Source organism: Lepidochelys kempii, chromosome 7 (genome assembly GCF_965140265.1).
Source record: "Lepidochelys kempii isolate rLepKem1 chromosome 7, rLepKem1.hap2, whole genome shotgun sequence".
Taxonomy (NCBI): Eukaryota; Metazoa; Chordata; order Testudines; family Cheloniidae; genus Lepidochelys; species Lepidochelys kempii.
This window is the reverse complement of record NC_133262.1, coordinates 26,951,493-26,969,228: the sequence shown is the minus strand read 5'-3', so window position 1 is coordinate 26,969,228 and position 17,736 is coordinate 26,951,493. Positions and strand designations below refer to the sequence as shown.

Genomic DNA, 17,736 nt, shown 5'->3' with positions numbered 1-17,736 from the left:
TGAGTTGGTCCAGGGAGTTCTATGAGGTAAGAAATTCCTGCCCAACAAAAGTTCCTTTTCTAAAAAAATGAACATAATGGAAAAGGCGAATAACTTACCAGGCAGCTGAAAAAGGAGCTGACTGTGTAGAGAATTTCACACCTAATGGCTTTTGGTCAGTAAAGTATATAAACAAAATGTAATTTTCTATGCAATTATAAAGGTCACACAAAATACTATGTTTTAGAAAACCACTCAAAGACTATATTGCTCACTAAGTCCTTAATTCTGAAAACACTTCCTAGCATGAGTAACTTTACCTACCTTACATAAGTAAAGTTACTCTGGTGTGTAAGTGTTTGTGGGATTGGGGCCTAAGAGACAGTTTTCTTTTTGAAAAAGTTTGTGTAACAGCAACAGGAAGATAAATTACTTTGAATGGTAGCAATTAGAGAAATGAGGAGTGTGATGAATTTACCATGTGGAAAACATCTTATATTGTTTATAGTCATTAAACTTAGCTTTAATGACACTACACTGATTTTCAGAAAGAAACAGTTTATTTGATGAATAGAAACAAGCTGATCAACAGTAAGTACTTCCCATACACATGATAATAATGTTATGATCTCTAAATACCTTGGTACTTCACACTTTTACTGGACATTAAATTACAATGACTGTCTAATACATGCCCACTGGTAATTTCTAAGGATTCCTTAGTTTCATATCAATGTCCTTAACCACATATCAATATCACAATCCAGAACATGCCACTCACTTGAGAAAATTATTACATGAAGCACTATCAAATGAGGGGTTAAGGTAAATAGAGAATACTGACCCATTGTTGTAGAACATCACATTCCAACATCACTCTACACAAAAAAACAAAAAAACAACCCTCCCCCCACACACATTGCAGATATAGTTTGTGTCAACACATCTGAGGTCTTTTCATAAACACTGTTGAAAAAGAAATTTAAACCCACTTTCAAATGAAAGTCAATGTGCAGTTACGTGCATACTAGATACACAAAATTCATTAAATACAAAATTCATACTGTACATTTAAATGAAAGAAAGAATGTGCAGTACAAGCCTGATTCCACACTAAAATAATAATTATCTTAAATGTTAGCCAAAAGTTGGTTTAATTGGTTACATTTGGAAGGGGTGGGGGAGCTACCAAACATTGCTGAAATAAAATATTTTCCCAACATCACAGTGTTTATTGTAAACCCCGAGATTCTATTTCAGTATATGAAAAGATTTTTCTCCAAACATCATAGATATCACATGAAATGAAAAAAACAAAATGTTAGACAATTTCTTTTTCTTTTGGGGCTAACTCATAGCCCCTGATAAAAGTTTAGGTCAATACTCTTACAATATGAATGGAGCAAAAAGTGCTCCTAAAATAATGTCTGTGACAAAATTGGCACATACATATAAATATCTAACTATACAGTTTTGTTTTTATGACCCTATTTTCCCCTAGTTTATTTCCTACTTCAAGTATTCAGTTGCAGAGTTAAGGTAAAGACCTGATTGTAAGAGACACAGAAGGTTGTCCCTTACTGTGACAACAAGTTCTTCACAAGAAACTAGTTCTGTTGTCTGAGTTTGCAAGTGCAACATTTGTCATATGTGCTAAATAAACTCCAAGAGCTTTGCTGTTTTGAAAACAAAGATCTAAAATTCCATTGATAGTTAAAGGACAAACTTTTTAAACATGAATGAATTTGGATCACTTATGCTATCCTAATTCTATACATTTTATTCTATTTACTGAGATGAAACATCAAGAAGGACTCCTGCTTGACTTAGTTGCTCTTTATTTGTACCAAAAATGATGGTACAACTAAATAAGATACTGTTTTCTACACAACAATCATTTTAAAGGGGTTAATATAGGTATGGCTCACACAGGATGTTACTTCAGGGATAATTGCACCAATGATTTAAAAAAATAACATTTTTCTAAATTCAGTGCAAGACTTTCGGAATAACCACATTAGAATCCTTTTTTTACAGCAGCAAAGAAAAAACTACTAAGAATTAAGGCCACCCATGCTTAAATTCATTGTTTGTCCTTTAATAATGCAAATATTCAATTGCCACTCACGTCAGTATAGAACTACTTCTTCCACTGACAAAAAGAGAGATGCATCAGTAAAACAGCTGAACATTTGCATGTTTGCCAGACTGACTGAAAATGGTTATGAAGTTGTAAGGATCCTCTCTCTGAGGAAGTGGTAGAGATTTAACTCTCATTTGTGTCTCATCACTCCATTAGAAAGACTTCAGATTTTTCTTTTTCCTGGCATGTGCTTTAAATTATTCATCTTTACTTGAAATTCTTTGTTGACACAGACAGCTTTTCATTTCTCCTTACTCACTGATATTTTCTTGTTTAACATTGAAAATTCATTGGGATCCATGATGGAGGCTGTTTGTTCACTATAGAAAACAATGACAAATGGTCCTTCATTTATAGGAGGCCTAATGCATATACTGTATTCACAGCATTCTTATCTTGATATATTTATGAGTCCCAGGTTTTATTAATACATACCTGTATGCATGTGGATGGTAAAAGGTTGATCCACTTCTGTATATGTGTGCATGTATACACATATGTACATTTTCATACCTCAAGCTTTTACCATCCACTAATATATAAATTTGGTATGTAAATTATTGATGATCAATTTAGATGCCCCATGCATTGTCAGAGACACACACCATATTTTCATAAGGCTAATCCTTGCCAACAGCAAGTAGTACCAAAAATTGATTTCATTTCCAACCTGGCCCAGAGCTTAATACTCGTTACACTATCAAAATGTGATTATTTGAGTAACAGTAGATAAGAAAACAGAGGAGGCTTTTACTTAGTTTTTACTTTTCTGAAAAGCCCACTTCTAACTGGGGGTAAGATTAACGCAGACTCCATTATATAACAGTGTACTAATTCCTTGAATGCACTTTAGAAGTGTTACTGTAGAATACGCTAGGCAGAATCAGCAGATGAAGATACTGCACCTAACAGAACCTGAATTACACATTAAAAATCAATACCAATTAATCAGCATTGCTTAAAAGACTCCATTTAACTGAACTTCATTAAATAATAATATTCTGAACACAAGGCCCATTAAAGGTGGAAATGAAGTTCTTACAATTTCTGATTGAGTCCCCTTCATTATCATCCAGAGTATCTGACTTCATAATGACTACAAGAAATAATGGAGAAGACACCAATTTATGCAGCATTTCATCTGTTAACAACCTCAGCATTCATCTTCTGTTTCTATGATCTGATCCAGGATGTCATGGTTACATTTGGAGATCCACTGCAATAGAGTATCAGTTTAATTCTGCAGTGCTGCATTTTTTCCTCTTCTTTCTCCAGCTCCTCTGATAACTGTAACAACACAATAAACCATTCCAATTATTAAAATGCTTGACAAGTACAAATAGTCCCAATTCTTACCCAGTCAAGGCTCTCACGGAAGTGAGAAGAAATTTTGCTTAAATAGAGAGTGAGTTAGAACTTAAAGATGTCCAGATTTGAACCTATTATATTTATAGAATGCCAGTCATCCTAGTACCTAGGCCCATGTTTATTTCTTCTACTGTTTATTTGTACAGCAAGATCTGAAAGACTGGGCTGCTTTTAAATTTCAAAGATGTGAGAAACCACTGGATATTGTGATTTTTTTTACATGTTAAACATATTTACGTTTCTTATGCAAATGGGCAGGATCTTAGGAGTGGAAGTGGTGCAGTTGCTGACAAACCTAAAGGTCTTTATTTTGAAAGAAGGCAAGATCCTTTCATTTGCCTGCAAGTAGAAAAGCAATTACTATTTGAAATAAGAGCCTGGTGCTGCTGCCCCCCGCCTCCCCCCGCAAGAGGTGCTGAGGGCCCTTAATTCCCAATGAATTCCATGGCAGGTCAGGGTATTCCGTACCTCTCAGGACCTTCCAGAATTGAGAGTACTGAAAACAACAGAACATTTTACCAGTATATTTTAAAGTAAGTCCATTTCAATTTGCTAGAAAGTAGATTGAGGTATTTTAGAAATGCAAATCTCAGATTTATAGAAGGTTAAAATATACAAATGTTCACTATGACCATTTTTGTCCTGTAACCACTTACCCACAAGAATTGTACTTACTAGTATGAGTAGTGTTATTGAAGTCAATGGGATTTCTCAAAATAATAAGCACTATGGGCCGGAGTCACAACCCTAGGAAGTTAGTGGAAAGACTCCTACTGCCTTCCATGGGCTTTGGATCAGGCACAAAATCTGGTAGTAAGTATATGCAGGGTCAGGCCCAACTCATTGTAATTGCAACAGAACTCAAGTAACAATAAAATGCCTAACAGCCTTGAATACAGTGCAGTCAAACAGTCTTATTCAGTACATGTATACGTCAGAAAGTGGGAGTGGGGAGAGAGAACCAAACAATTATCCTGCAGTGCATGTGCACATTAATTTACTGAGTTTGTGAATAAAAAAGGACAAATGCATTTACCTACTAGGATTCTCAATTGTTGGTCTCACTTTCACGTAACTGACAAGTTTCCCTAATGTTCGTTTAAAAATGACATAAAATATATTATTACATTCAACAAATCATCTTTCTGGTCTTGATACTGTTAAAAGACTATGATGAAGTTGTTTTGTAAATAGAATTATTTGGCTAAAATGGCGTTTTATTTTTAAAAGCTAACACTTTATCAGTGTGGTTATTCTGAAAGTGCAGCTCCACACTGCTTAAGTGCTGTGGACAAACAAACATGCAAATAATTTGAAATCTGTATTTACAGGTACATATCTGTGTGGTGGCTGCGTATATTTATAGTCAGATGAACTATCAATCTTCCTACAAGAACTTCTTACAATTCTTTTGGTTAAAACACTTAGGGCCTGATCCAAAGCCCATCCAAGTCATAGGAAAGATTCCCACTGACTTAAACGGGCTTTGGATCAGGCCATTGAATAGGAAAAAAATGACTTCTGCAGAGCTGGAAAGCAAGGGAGTTCCTAAAGTAGATCATGTTACTAGTTCTGGCACATAAAATCTTTGCAAACTTTTTATGAAAACTGTAAGTCAGAGCACGTGTTACATTTTGTGAACTGTGCATAGTTCCCATTCTTTTGTGTACTGAGGATTTTATAATCATCCAAAGAGATATATAGATACAGGAAACACCCATGGAAATTAATTAGAAGTGTACATTCCTGCAAGTATTAGAACAAAAAATGTCTACACCATTTTTTTAACAGGTTGGGAAATGAATAAAACAACCACAATGACTGTTTTATCACAATCTTCTATATACCTTGATATTTTACAAGCTAAAGCACCTTTGCAATTAACACTCATTTATGCTGTTAAACGTAAAGAATTCAGATCAAACAATGCTAGTCTGAGGAAAAGCAATCAAAGGCAAAATACAATCTCTCTGAAGTCCATTTTCCTACTTTTCATTTAGGGTTTGATGTACAATAACAGAACTCCTGGATAAAACTCCACCCACTTAATCAACCAATCCATTCTTCAGGAAACTAGATTATTGGAAGTACACCACACATGGGAAATGCACAAAATTTTTCAAATAAGTCAAATAAATATATAAAAGGATATTGCTGTCAAACGCCTACTAGGTCTGAGTAAATATAATTTATATTTGTGTTTCTTCAATGCAGTACACAGCCTACACTGAAAAAAATATAAACCTAAGATTTGGCTAGATATATTGGACCTGATATTCAGAAGTGCTGAATACCCAGAACTCCGAACGATGGCAATTCGGGAGCTACAAGTGCTCAGCACCTCAGAATGTCCGTTAGATATCACTGAATGAAAATTACACAGGGATCTGAAGATATAAAAAGTGTGATTGCTCATAATGTATTTTCAGAATATTTTTCTTTTGGATAAAGACACCTGCCTGATTACTAGTTTCTGCCTCCAGTCCAGTTCCTTTCAGTGGTTATTTGCAGAGAGGGTAAACACAAAGGGGTTAAAGGGGAAACTGTTTAATAACGGTAGTAAAATGCAAGCTATTTTTGACATCTGGGTTAATGTCCATTATGTTCCATATGCTTTCCAAATGTTTGCAACAAGCACCCTCATACAAAAACAGATACTCATTCACATAGCCTTAAATTGCCCTCTTCTAACCTGTTACAAATTGTACCAGCAAAAAGACCAATAACTGATATGGTCATTAGTGAGTGAGAGAGAGAAAATAGCCAGTTATTGTTAGAAAATTGGTATCTAACCAAATGTTGGTACTACAAAGCTATCATTAATCAAAATCCAGTAGGGCCATTTCTGCTCCTTAACAATCTATTAGAAGACATCTGCATTATGACTTAATATCTTTAGAAATGTTGTCAGAATGAATTCCCTGTATTCCTAGTGAAGATTTATTTATTATTATGATCAAAGTACTAACAGATTATGTTAAATAATTTACTTTTCTTGCTCTAAGCAACTAGCCAAAACAGTAATAATTCAAAAATAGGATTAGAGACCATTGATACTAGCAGTTTTAATACTGTGCTATGGAATGCCACATTATAATCTGAATGCAATTGCGATCCAAATGCATTCTTAAGTATTTGTGGTCAACCCCAAACTATGAAATATTGAGATGGGTAATGAAAAATGGCATGGAATTCTATTCCTGATTCTGCCACTGACTCACTATCTGACCTTGGGACCTTTCTATGCCTTAAACCCCCTTATATCGGAAGGTAATTAACACAGAACTACCTCACAAGGGGTTGTAAGGCTTAATACCTTTAATGTGCTTTGAGATTCTTGGATGGGTGCTAAATATTATTATTTTTCAGTCTCTGTATTTGATTAAAACTATATGTCATAATAAAAGATTACTTTCATATACTGAATTACGAGTAAAAAGTGAGTCTGTGGTTTGTTCAGATACTTGTAACTGTCAATATTAGCATGTATTACAGAATAGGTGATTCCCAAGGTCTTCAGTGACAAGTACCATGTGGGCATAACTGAAAAACTGCAGTTGGATTCAGCTAAGAATCTGCTCACGACTTCAGGGCAATCCTGCATTTTAGATCAATGAGAATCTTGAGGACTGTTTTTCCCCTTCCTCTCAAGTGCAGATGCAAACATAGTCAAAATTTAGAAACTTGAAATTCAACACTCAGGACAACATTGGGTGCTTTTGTATGCAAATCTAATAGAAATGTGCTCCACTATAATTTTTCTTATATTAATACATTATTGAACACAATAGGCTACCTACAATTTGAACTCCTCTGTCACTGCAACCTGAGGACTTGTATTTTTCCTGTAATTTTTTGACTGCCAAATTCTTGGGAGGGGACAGTCAAATCCACAAAGAAGATTTTAAATGAATAAAGATCTGCCTGTTTCTAAATGAGTATAGCATTCTGTCAAACACTACTATATGGATTTAAAAGTCTGTAGCAAAGAGGGCCAAACCAGGAGAAATAATTAAAATATAATTTTTTATCCAACCTGAAATCGAAAACTTGCAATACTGAGATGCCAAAGACACCTAAGACACTTGCTGAGTTAAGTGAAAAGGTAAAATCTTGTTTGAATTTATAGCATTCCTTCAGTGTCCCTCTAGGAGTTTGGCTTTATGCCAGTGTTCCTTGTTAAAAATTTGTTAAACGTGTTTGGCATTAATGCAAACACAAAGTACTCATTTGTTACCAATTCTATTGGAATGCATTCATTTAAGGCAATGAAGTAGTTACCAGAAAAGAAAAAATGTTCATTAAGTACATTTTAAAAATACAATGATGTATGCAGTGCATAACTATGGCGCCCCAATGGCTATATAAATATCTGACAGAATAACCACAAGTTGTGTTTGGTTTGAAATTGGACTCTTTTAAACATAACTGATAGAACAAAAACAGGTTTTGTTTGTTGTCAAAACTGATGTTAGTTTTTCTTGTTTAGAACTAGTTACAATAACCAAAGTTTTAGCATACAATTTCTTACATCTCAAATCAATAAAACATACAGGTTAAAATAATGCAGAAGGAAGTCTCTTGCATCAAATTGTAAACTGAGCACTGCATATTCTATCCAGAAAACAAAACACCCTGCTTTCAGGAGAGCAAATTTTAGTCATTCTTAAAAATGCCACGTAGAGGAAATGACACCTGTTAGTTTTGCTATTGTCTGACAACATTTGGGTACATGTAGGCAAAATGGGCACCGTTTAGTCATAGTACAGCAAGAATAAAACAAACATCCCAAACCCTGTTTAAACAATTTAAATCTTAATAACTTACCCTCTTCTTCATGGTAACATTAAATATTCCTGAATAATGATAATTTCTTTATGAGAGACCATTTTGAAGTTTGTTTCTCAGACTTTAGAGACTATCATTAAATTGTTAAAACAGAATCATTCTTCCTCTTACTATACATTGCTTTACAGATCATTTACAGTAAATCTTAAAATAGTAGAAGTATGAGATAAACTATGCTTTTTGAAGATTCCAAATAAAAGTAGATAGAGTGAAGTAAGACGATGCAGGTATAAATATTTAGTGATTCGCAATAATCTTCTATAAAACCAATACTTTTAAAGAAAGGACTTTGTTCATTTTCTGGAAGGGTAATTCAGAAATGATCACATTTTGTTATTTATGTTTTAAATTCTTTACACAATAAAGTTAATCTGCACAAAAAGATCTAGAGCTGGTGGAATTCCTGCATAGATCTGGTGAATTTTCCAGATTTCTATAATGCCAGAATTGTCAAACTACCCTAACAGCTTTCTTTGACAGGATTGTGGATGGAGGGAAGTGGGAGATGTGGTACATCTTGACTTTAGTTAGGCTTTTGATACTGTCTCGCATGGGTTTCTCACAAACAAACTAGGGACATACAGCCTAGATGGATCTACTGTAAAGTGGTTGCATAACTGGTTGGAAAATTGTTTCCAGAGAATAGTTATCAGTGATTCACAGTCAAGCTGGAAGGGCATAGCAAGTGAGGTCCCGCAGGGACCAGTTCTGGGTCCAGTTCTGTTCAATATCTTCATCAATGATTTAGATAATGGCATAGAGAGTACACTTATAAAGTTTGTGGCCAATACCAAGCTGGGAGGGGTTGCAAGTGCTTTGGAGGATAGGATTAAAATTCAAAACGATCTGTACAAACTGGAGAAATGGTCTGGAGTAAATAGGAAGAAATTCAATAAGGACAAATGCAAAGTACTCCACTTAGGAAGGAACAATCAGTTGCACACATACAAAATGGGAAATGATTGCTTAGGAAGGAGTACTGTGGAAAGGGATCTGGGAGTCGTAGTGGATCACAAGCTAAATATGAATCAAATACGTTTAGTTTGGAGACGAGAAGACTGAGGGGAGACATGATAACTGTTTTCAAGTATATAAAAGGTTGTTACAAAGAGGAGGGAGAAAAATTGTTCTCTATAGCCTCTGAGGGTAGGACAAGAAGCAATGGGCTTAAATTGCAGCCAGGGTGGTTTAGGTTGGACATTAAGAAAAACTTCCTGTCAAGGTAGTTAAGCACTGGAATAAATTGCCTAGGGAGATTGCAGAATCTCCGTCATTAGAGATTTTTAAGAGCAGGTTAGACAAACACCTGTCATGGATGGTCTAGATAATACTTAGTCCTGCCTTGATGCAGGGGACTGGACAAGAATTTCTCTTGAGGTCCAGTCTTATGATTCTATTTTATGAATTGCTAACCTGAGTTACGAACAACAGCAGATACCATAGGAATGAATAAAATCAAATTGTTCCAAATCATCTGGGCAATGAGAGTCCTTGAAAACTACTGTACCATTATATGATAGAACTAGATGAAGTTTGTGAGCCTTGAGACTATTTAGACAAGGATGCTTTCTCTACTAGGAATGTTTATAAATCAAAGTTAGGACACTGATGTTACTTGATAGACTTTTTTAAAAGATACTTTTTTATAAAAACAAGTCTAGTGCAAAAACAATGCTAATCAGAACTGTGCCAAAATTTAAAACATATTCTTCAGTGTGTAATTTCCACACTGAAATAAAAAGGAGATCACAGGAACTCCACTGAGAATCACTTCAAAATGTGTTCTCACAGGGCCTGAATCAAAGTTTACTGAAGTCAATGGACAAAATGCCTTTGATGTCAATGGGCTTCGGATCAGGCTCAGAGAGGGCAGAAAGGAGTAGTCACTAGGGCACAAAGCTATTTGTCAGGATGCTAATGTCTCCCCCACGGCGCAGAGTTTGAAACAGGACATTTGCTAACATTTTAAATGAGCAGAAATATTGAGTCATGAAGTGGCTCAAACGACAAGAGTTCCCAACATGATGCGAAAAACTAGCAATAGTAGAGATCACCTAATGAAATTTGATGGAGCCTTTTTCATCCTTGCTGATGTGGAATGCCATTTATTCTCCTGCTAGGGACTAATTAGAGACCTTGTCTGAAGATCAAGGTTTTTCAATCTCTGCTTCTTAATAACATGGTTTGCCCGTCCGCCACCTGGGACAAGGCAAGGTACTCTCTTTTACTCCCAAACAGCAGGCACTGCCTTAGGCCTGTGCATGTGCAGGCAGGAAACTGTTCTGGCACTTTCAGTAATTTAACCACTTCGCTATTGGCCTTCTATAACCATACTCAAAGTCCTGAATAAGCAGTGACCCATCCAACAGGAGTGCACCTATTTAATATAAATTACTATGTGATTGGATATCAGATAGTAAGGGAAAACTTAATATATAATTATGATAATAAATGATGACATCAGAGCTATGTGGTCTATTTATAGATGAAGCGGAGGACACAAATCAACAAACCATTTATTTTGTTTCAGAGTCAGAGACAATTCAAACTTTCAGTGGCTGACAAATTAAGTGGTTAAATAAAAGCTGTGTCAAGCCCCCAATCTAATAAGTCATCTTATTAGGAAGTTGTGATGCCCTGCTTGCCCTGGCTTGTGGCTTGTCTGCTCTTCTGAAAGATCTCCTGCTGGGACCTTTGTGGCATTACATGAGGCAGAGAAGGCTGCTGCAATATATGAGCCTTGATTCTGAGCAGCCAAAACAGCAGGAGAACTAAGCTGCAAAGAATTAAACATGTAACAACTCTACGGCACAGACAGTGATTGAGGTTGGCCCTTTTGCTGTTGACACATTCTGGCCCCTGTAGGTTGTGGTCACTAAGCCCATTAGAGTTGCAGTGTGGCAACAGCTAGTTCAGCAAGTTCAATATGTTTTTGTTTTATTTCTAAACACAGGGCGCAAGCTCGCAGTGATAGCAGAACGAAGTAAGGCAACAGAACCATGCTATAAACACAGTCGTCATTGTCAGGGATGTGAAATTTGTTTTCAAACTGTTTATTTTTGGCAGATGGAGGTTGGATGTATTTTTGCATTTTGTTAACTATATTTTAATTTCAACTAACTGCATACTTTAAACAAAAAAAAAACCAAAAGCCCTGAGTGATGTTATTTCCTTTTAAAAGAGAAAATTGTCACTAGTTAGAGCAATCTCTTTGTTACTAGGAATTCATGGAAAAAATGAAAACAGATGGCATGAACCCACTAAAATCTCATTTGGGGTCAATCCCATTCACTGACACTCACTATAATTAAATCCACGCTCCTCAGAAGTCTGGCAAAAAGATATGCAAAATACCTCTCATTCAAAAAAAACCCAGAGAACGTGAAATGAGCTCTAAATGCTGAACGCACTTAAACAAATGACATCTCTATATGATCAAGACAGATTTAGGGCAAGATTTAAAAGAAAAAAATCCTAGGCAAGTCATTTAAGCTAGGCGATATGTATAACACAAACATTTTAAAATGGTGATCCTCCCTCCACAGGATTAGGCTTTTCGGTGCACTCTGCGAATGGTGAAAGCTTCTACTCCTTGCCAGGTAGGGTGACTATCAGGGTGTTCCTGGATACTGAGAGGGTTCTCAAAAATGAGTGTTTGATCCCGTTTTTCTAAACTCCTGCAGACCTGTCACCTGAAGGAGCCACTGGCCAGCGCAGATGGTGCAAATGACAGCTGGCTGAGTGTATGTGTCCCTCAAAGAATTCCTTGCCCACCAAACCTGTTGTAAATTGCCAGCCTGCTTTTGGCCCACCTCAAGGCCTCTTGGAGACTGTCTACCCCCACTGCATGAGTCCTCGAGCCTAACATTCCCCATATTTAGACTTAAATCCACAGGGCGGTGGCGAAGGAGGAGGAGGAGAAGGGAGCTGCTTGGCTGAGCAGGAGAAGGAAATTTCTCTCGGTCTATGCATATTTCCCTGACACCCTCATCCCATCCCTGCACAGGTGAGGTGATAGGCTTTACACTTTAAAATATGGTCACTTAACATCATTTAGTTGCTGGTGAATTTGCAACCCCATGCAGTATGACTAGTAGATTCTGATCCTACTATTTCATGGGAGTAGCCAGCTACCTTTTCCAGACAGACACAAAGCTGCTGGCAAGAGCAAAGCACATTCTTTGTCAGCTACCACTGAAGAAGGAATAGCTTTCCCTCCCATCCCCCATTTTGTGTTCTTGATAGTTGGCCTGATCTGAGTTAGGACGTAGCTGTGGAAATCCATTGGTTGATGGGCTCTGGAATCTCCAGTTTTGTGGGATTTACCTTTTCTGTCACGCCTAGAATTGCGGATAGCACGTTGGGGATTAGAAGGGAATACTCCCATGTATCTTGGCCTGGCACTGAGAAGTTTGTTCTAGTTTCCCCTGCAACAGTCAGCTGATAGTTAACAGTGAAAACTGTCTGTAGTTGTGTTTAGCTAACTCAGGTTACCGTGGGTTTCACTGTGCCTTGCTCCTGGAAGCATATTGGTCACTACATTTTTGTTGTGCTGGAGTGCCTCGTGCTAGTGGTTGGAGACTCAATGCAAAAGGATCATAAGCACAGAGCAGGGATGCAAGGGAGCTAGTTTTGTGCCTGGATCAAGAGTGTGGACAGATGTTAAGATGGAACACAGATTTGAAGTACTTCATGTGTGGGCCCGTTTCTTTCCCCTGAGGAAAAGGCTGGATTCTTGGCTTGGGAGGACATGTCTTCTTGGAAATGCTGGGCACAGAGTGGTGTTCTTGGAGCTGATGGCTCCTGTGAATTGGCAGAGAATTGCTGGGATTATCGTTTTTGGTCTGGTAGCCATTTTGTTATTTGATTTAATACAAGTACATCGAGCCTGAGATGACATGTACATGCTTTTTCCAATCATACGGGGGGCAAAAGCAAAGTTTGTTTATTTGTAAAGTTTTGTGTAAGCTAATGAGCTTGACAACCTTGTTCCTTGGATATGTATATTCATACTGACAGTTATACCTCTAGTCACACAATGGGCTTGTCTATACAGCACCGGCTAAGCACGCTAGAGAGGAGTGCTCTAACATGTTGAGCGCCAACTGCCCAATGTAGACCCTGCTGGCATGCTCTGAAAGGTAGCTAATTCACGTTAAGATACAGAGCTATGTTAATGCAAAATAGATACCTTTTAAAACACACCAGCAAGGTCTGTATAGGGCAATTAGAGTGCATCACATTAGTGGACTTTACAAATGCTCTCTGGCACAGTTTGACACACAGTGTAGACAAGCCCTCGTTGTTGCTTTTTGGGGTTTTTTTGTGATTTAAACAAATTATTAGCACACTGTTTTACTAGTGCATTCTGTTAGCTATTAGTCATGTACTGCTCAAATGGAAGTTATTAGAATCTGAAGCCATCACTTGATTGTTGTAGTGTGTTGCAATTAGGGTTGTCAAGTGATTAAAAAATTAATTGCGATTAATCTCATGATAAAAAATGAATCGTGATTAATCGCACTGTTAAACAATAATAGAATACCATTTATTTAAATATTTTTGGATGTTTTCTACATTTTCAAATATACTGATTTCAATTACAACACAGAATACAAAGTGTACGGGGCTCACTTTATATTTATTTTTGATTACAAGTATTTGCAATGTAAAAGAACACAAAATAAATATTATTTTTCAATTCACCTAACACAAGTACTGTAGTGCAATCTCTTTATCATGAAAGTTGAACTTACAAATTTAGAATTATGTATAAAAATCCCTTGCATTCAAAAATAAAACAATGTAAAATTATAGAGTTTGCAAGCCCGCTCAGTCCTACTTCTTGTTCAGCCAATCGCTCAGACAAACAAGTTTGTTTACATTTGCAGGAGGTAATGCTACCCGCTTCTTGTTCACCTGAAAGTGAACAGGTGTTCTCATGGCACTGTTGTAGCTGGTGTCACAAGATATTTATGTGCCAGATGCGCTAAAGATTCATATGTCCCTTCATGCTTCAGTCACCATTCCAGGAGACATGTGTCCATGCTGATGATGGGCTCTGCTCGATAACAATCCAAAGCAGTGCGGACTCACACATGTTCTTTTTCATTATCTGAGTCAGATGCCACCAGCAGAAAGTTGATTTTTTTTTAGTGGTTCGGGTTCTGTAGTTTCTTCATCAGAGTGCTGCTCTTTTAAGACTTCTGAAAGCAAGCTCCACACCTCGTCCCTCTCAGATTTTGGAAGGCACTTCAGATTCTTAAACCTTGGGTCGAGTGCTGTAGCTATCTTTAGAAATCTCATATTGGTACCTTCTTTGCGTTTTGTGAAATCTGCAGTGAAAGTATTCTTAAAATGAACAACATGTGCTGGGTCATCATCTGAGAGTGCTATAACAGGAAATATATGGCAGAATGTAGGTGAAACAGAGCAGGGGACAAACAATTCTTCCCCAAGGCGTTTAGTCAGAAATTTAACTAATGCTTATTTTTTTAATGAGTGTCATCAGCATGGAAGCATGTCCTCTTGAACAGTGGCCAAAGCATGAAGGGGCATATAAATGTTTAGCATATCTGGCACATAAATACCTTGTAATGCAGGCTACAAATGTGCCATGAAAATGCTTTTTCTCACTTTCTGGTGACATTGTAAATAAGAAGAGGGCAGCATATCTGCCTTAAATGTAAACAAACTTGTTTGTCTTAGCGATGGACTGAACAAGAAGTAGGACTGAGCGGACTTGTAGGCTCTGAAGTTTTACACTGTTTTTGTTTTGAGTGCAGTTATATAACAAAAATAAATCTACATTTGTAAGTTGCACTTTCACGACAAAGAGATTGCACTACAGTACTTGTATGAGGTGAACTGAAAATTACTATTTCATTTGTTTATCATTTTTACAATACAAATATTTGTAAGCAAAAATAATATACACTTCAATTTCAACTATAACACAGAATACAATATATATGAAAATGTAGAAAAACATTCAAAATATTTAATACATTTCAACTGGTATTCTATTATTTAACAGTGAAATTAAAACTGTGATTAATCACGATTAATTTTTTTAATTGTGATTATTTTTTGGAGTTAATCATGTGATTTAATTGCAATTAATCAACAGCCCTAGTTGCATTATGTGCTTATTTTATTGCAAGATAAATAATTCTAATTATGAAGCAAATGAAGACACCTTCGAAGTAATTTAGAGATGTATTACATATGGTAAGCCTGTTCTTGCATTAAACAAAATATAGTTTCACCTTCTGCTCCTTCAGACGATTCTTAAATAATATATTTTTGCACATGGCTTATCACAGGAACCTGTTCATTTATGCCTAAAGCTTGATAGTTAAAGTGATATCTTATTTTAATTTCTAGAGGAAAGATGCAATTCTTTGAAATGCTAACATGATTTGTTGTTTTGAAGCTGGACCAGCTAGCCGTACTAGCTCTTAGAACTGATAGAACAATACCATGCCGCCTGAACATGAGAAGCTACTTCTTACTTTTCAAATACCAATCCAAACAGCATGCAACAATATGAAATCTAACCCACGTGGGCTAATTATGCAACACTTAATACTTTAGGCCCCAATGCTATGAGCTGCTCTACTCTTCAGGTCTGCCCATGCAGTTTTCAGTAAAGGATCAGGAAGACTTAAGGCCCAATTCAGGTGAACACTTATGAACACGCTTTAATGTTTTGACTTCAACAGGATTTAAACATGCACTTAAAATTAAAAATATGCTTAAGTACCCTTTCTGAACAGTGATGCTTTCCTGAATTGGGGCCTTAGAGACGATCTTTCTACGATGGGGCAGTTACAGAGCATGGGTAAGGATATATCATGGAGTCACTGACAAGTCTGTACAAGAAGCATTGATGCAGTAAGGAAGGAAAAAATAAAATAGAGACAACCAATGTTTTTTAACGAGACCTTAAGCCACAATCCTGCAAAGATTTACGGGTGTTCTTAACTTAAAGCATGTGAATAGTCCTACTGAGGTTTACAGGACTATTTGTGTACTTAACAGTAAGCATGTGTAAGAGTGTACAGGATGAGGGCCTTAGACTACAAGTTCTCAAAGGCAGGTAACAAAGTTTGCTATGTGACTGTAAAGCACCATGTAAATTTACAGCACTATATCCATGAATTTCAATGTTTAAATAGTAATACAGTATAACAAAGGGCACTATTAAAAAAGCAAACCATTTCTACTTGGCATGTTACTACACATTTGGTATATTACAAATGAAACTAATCTAAAAACTGCACTTATTTTGGGGTTGTGACCTGACAAATAACAAAAAATAACCAGAACAACCCAACACACAATTGCAATGGTTAGTATTTTTATCCCACAACAACTTCTTTCCCCTCTAGCTCATTTTCTTTTCCCCTGTTGTTCCCTCATTCAAACTGTGGCTGGAGCCTGGAGCTAACCACCCCTATTTTCCCTTTTGTTTCAGTTGTGCTCCTTTCCAAGCACCTTTCTTTTCTCCCCCTTCCCCTTAGTAGTGCTTTTACTGCTGTATCCATCTTGGTTGCCAACCTATGAAGAGCTCATTTTCTGAGTGGTGACATTGTGACAACTCAGAATTACCATCAACATCTACTTTACTTGCATACTACAGGCCTATTGATTGGAATGAAGAGAGTCATCATGGAGGTGAGTCACAAAGATATCTTTGAGGTCAGCAGAGCTTCAGTTTAAATAAAAGAGTAAGAAGAGAGAGACCTTTATTGTGCATCCACAGGGCACTAAATTTTAAATGGCGAAACATCAGTGGAAGTTAATTCCTGAAGACAAACCTGTGAAATTATAATAGAGATAATACAGCCCACACTTTGCTACTTCTGTTAGCTTCATAGGGACTCCCAGGAAAGTCAATGGGACTTATACTCCTATTTCTCTTGGCTGCTTCTGAATCCCTTTCCCACAGAGACTAATTCTGACACAGGTTACATGAAAGGTTGGTTGATTCAACCAAAGTTCAATGCCTTGTGCATGCTGGTCCCTTTGATTCAGGAAGGGGCAACAAGATTTTATAGTATTAGAATGTTTATCAGCCTTTTCCCCTTTCTCTGAATTGAGCCAGAAACTTACATGCTGAGGACTAGTGTAGGTTAAAAAGCTCTCTCCTCTACCAGCACCCATCTCTGACCTTCCAAGACTGGTTTTTTTTAATACCTAGATGACTGGCCTCTTTCCCCAGCTCTCATATGCAGCAGCCAGGAAATGGCATAACTGAAAGAAAAGATGGCAGGAATCAACAGAGACATTGCTCGAGCATGCAATTCATTTCTGAGGTTATGAGGAGAGATTATGTGGTCTAGAACATAAGGTGTGTGGAAGAAGGCTGCACTGCAGTTGTGGATGGGAAGACA

General features: G+C 36.9%; 1 protein-coding gene across 10 annotated transcripts in view; it reads right to left on the bottom strand.

Annotated features, from left to right (window-relative positions):
• Positions 1–541: 541 nt before the first annotated feature.
• Positions 542–17,736, bottom strand: part of ERC2 (ELKS/RAB6-interacting/CAST family member 2) — an 830,030-nt gene continuing 812,835 nt past the window's right edge. For all 10 annotated transcript variants that reach the window (XR_012159812.1, XR_012159814.1, XR_012159815.1 and 7 more), the window contains one exon: positions 542–3,409. The gene's annotated coding sequence lies outside the window, so the exon portion shown is untranslated. The remainder of the gene's footprint in view (positions 3,410–17,736) is intronic.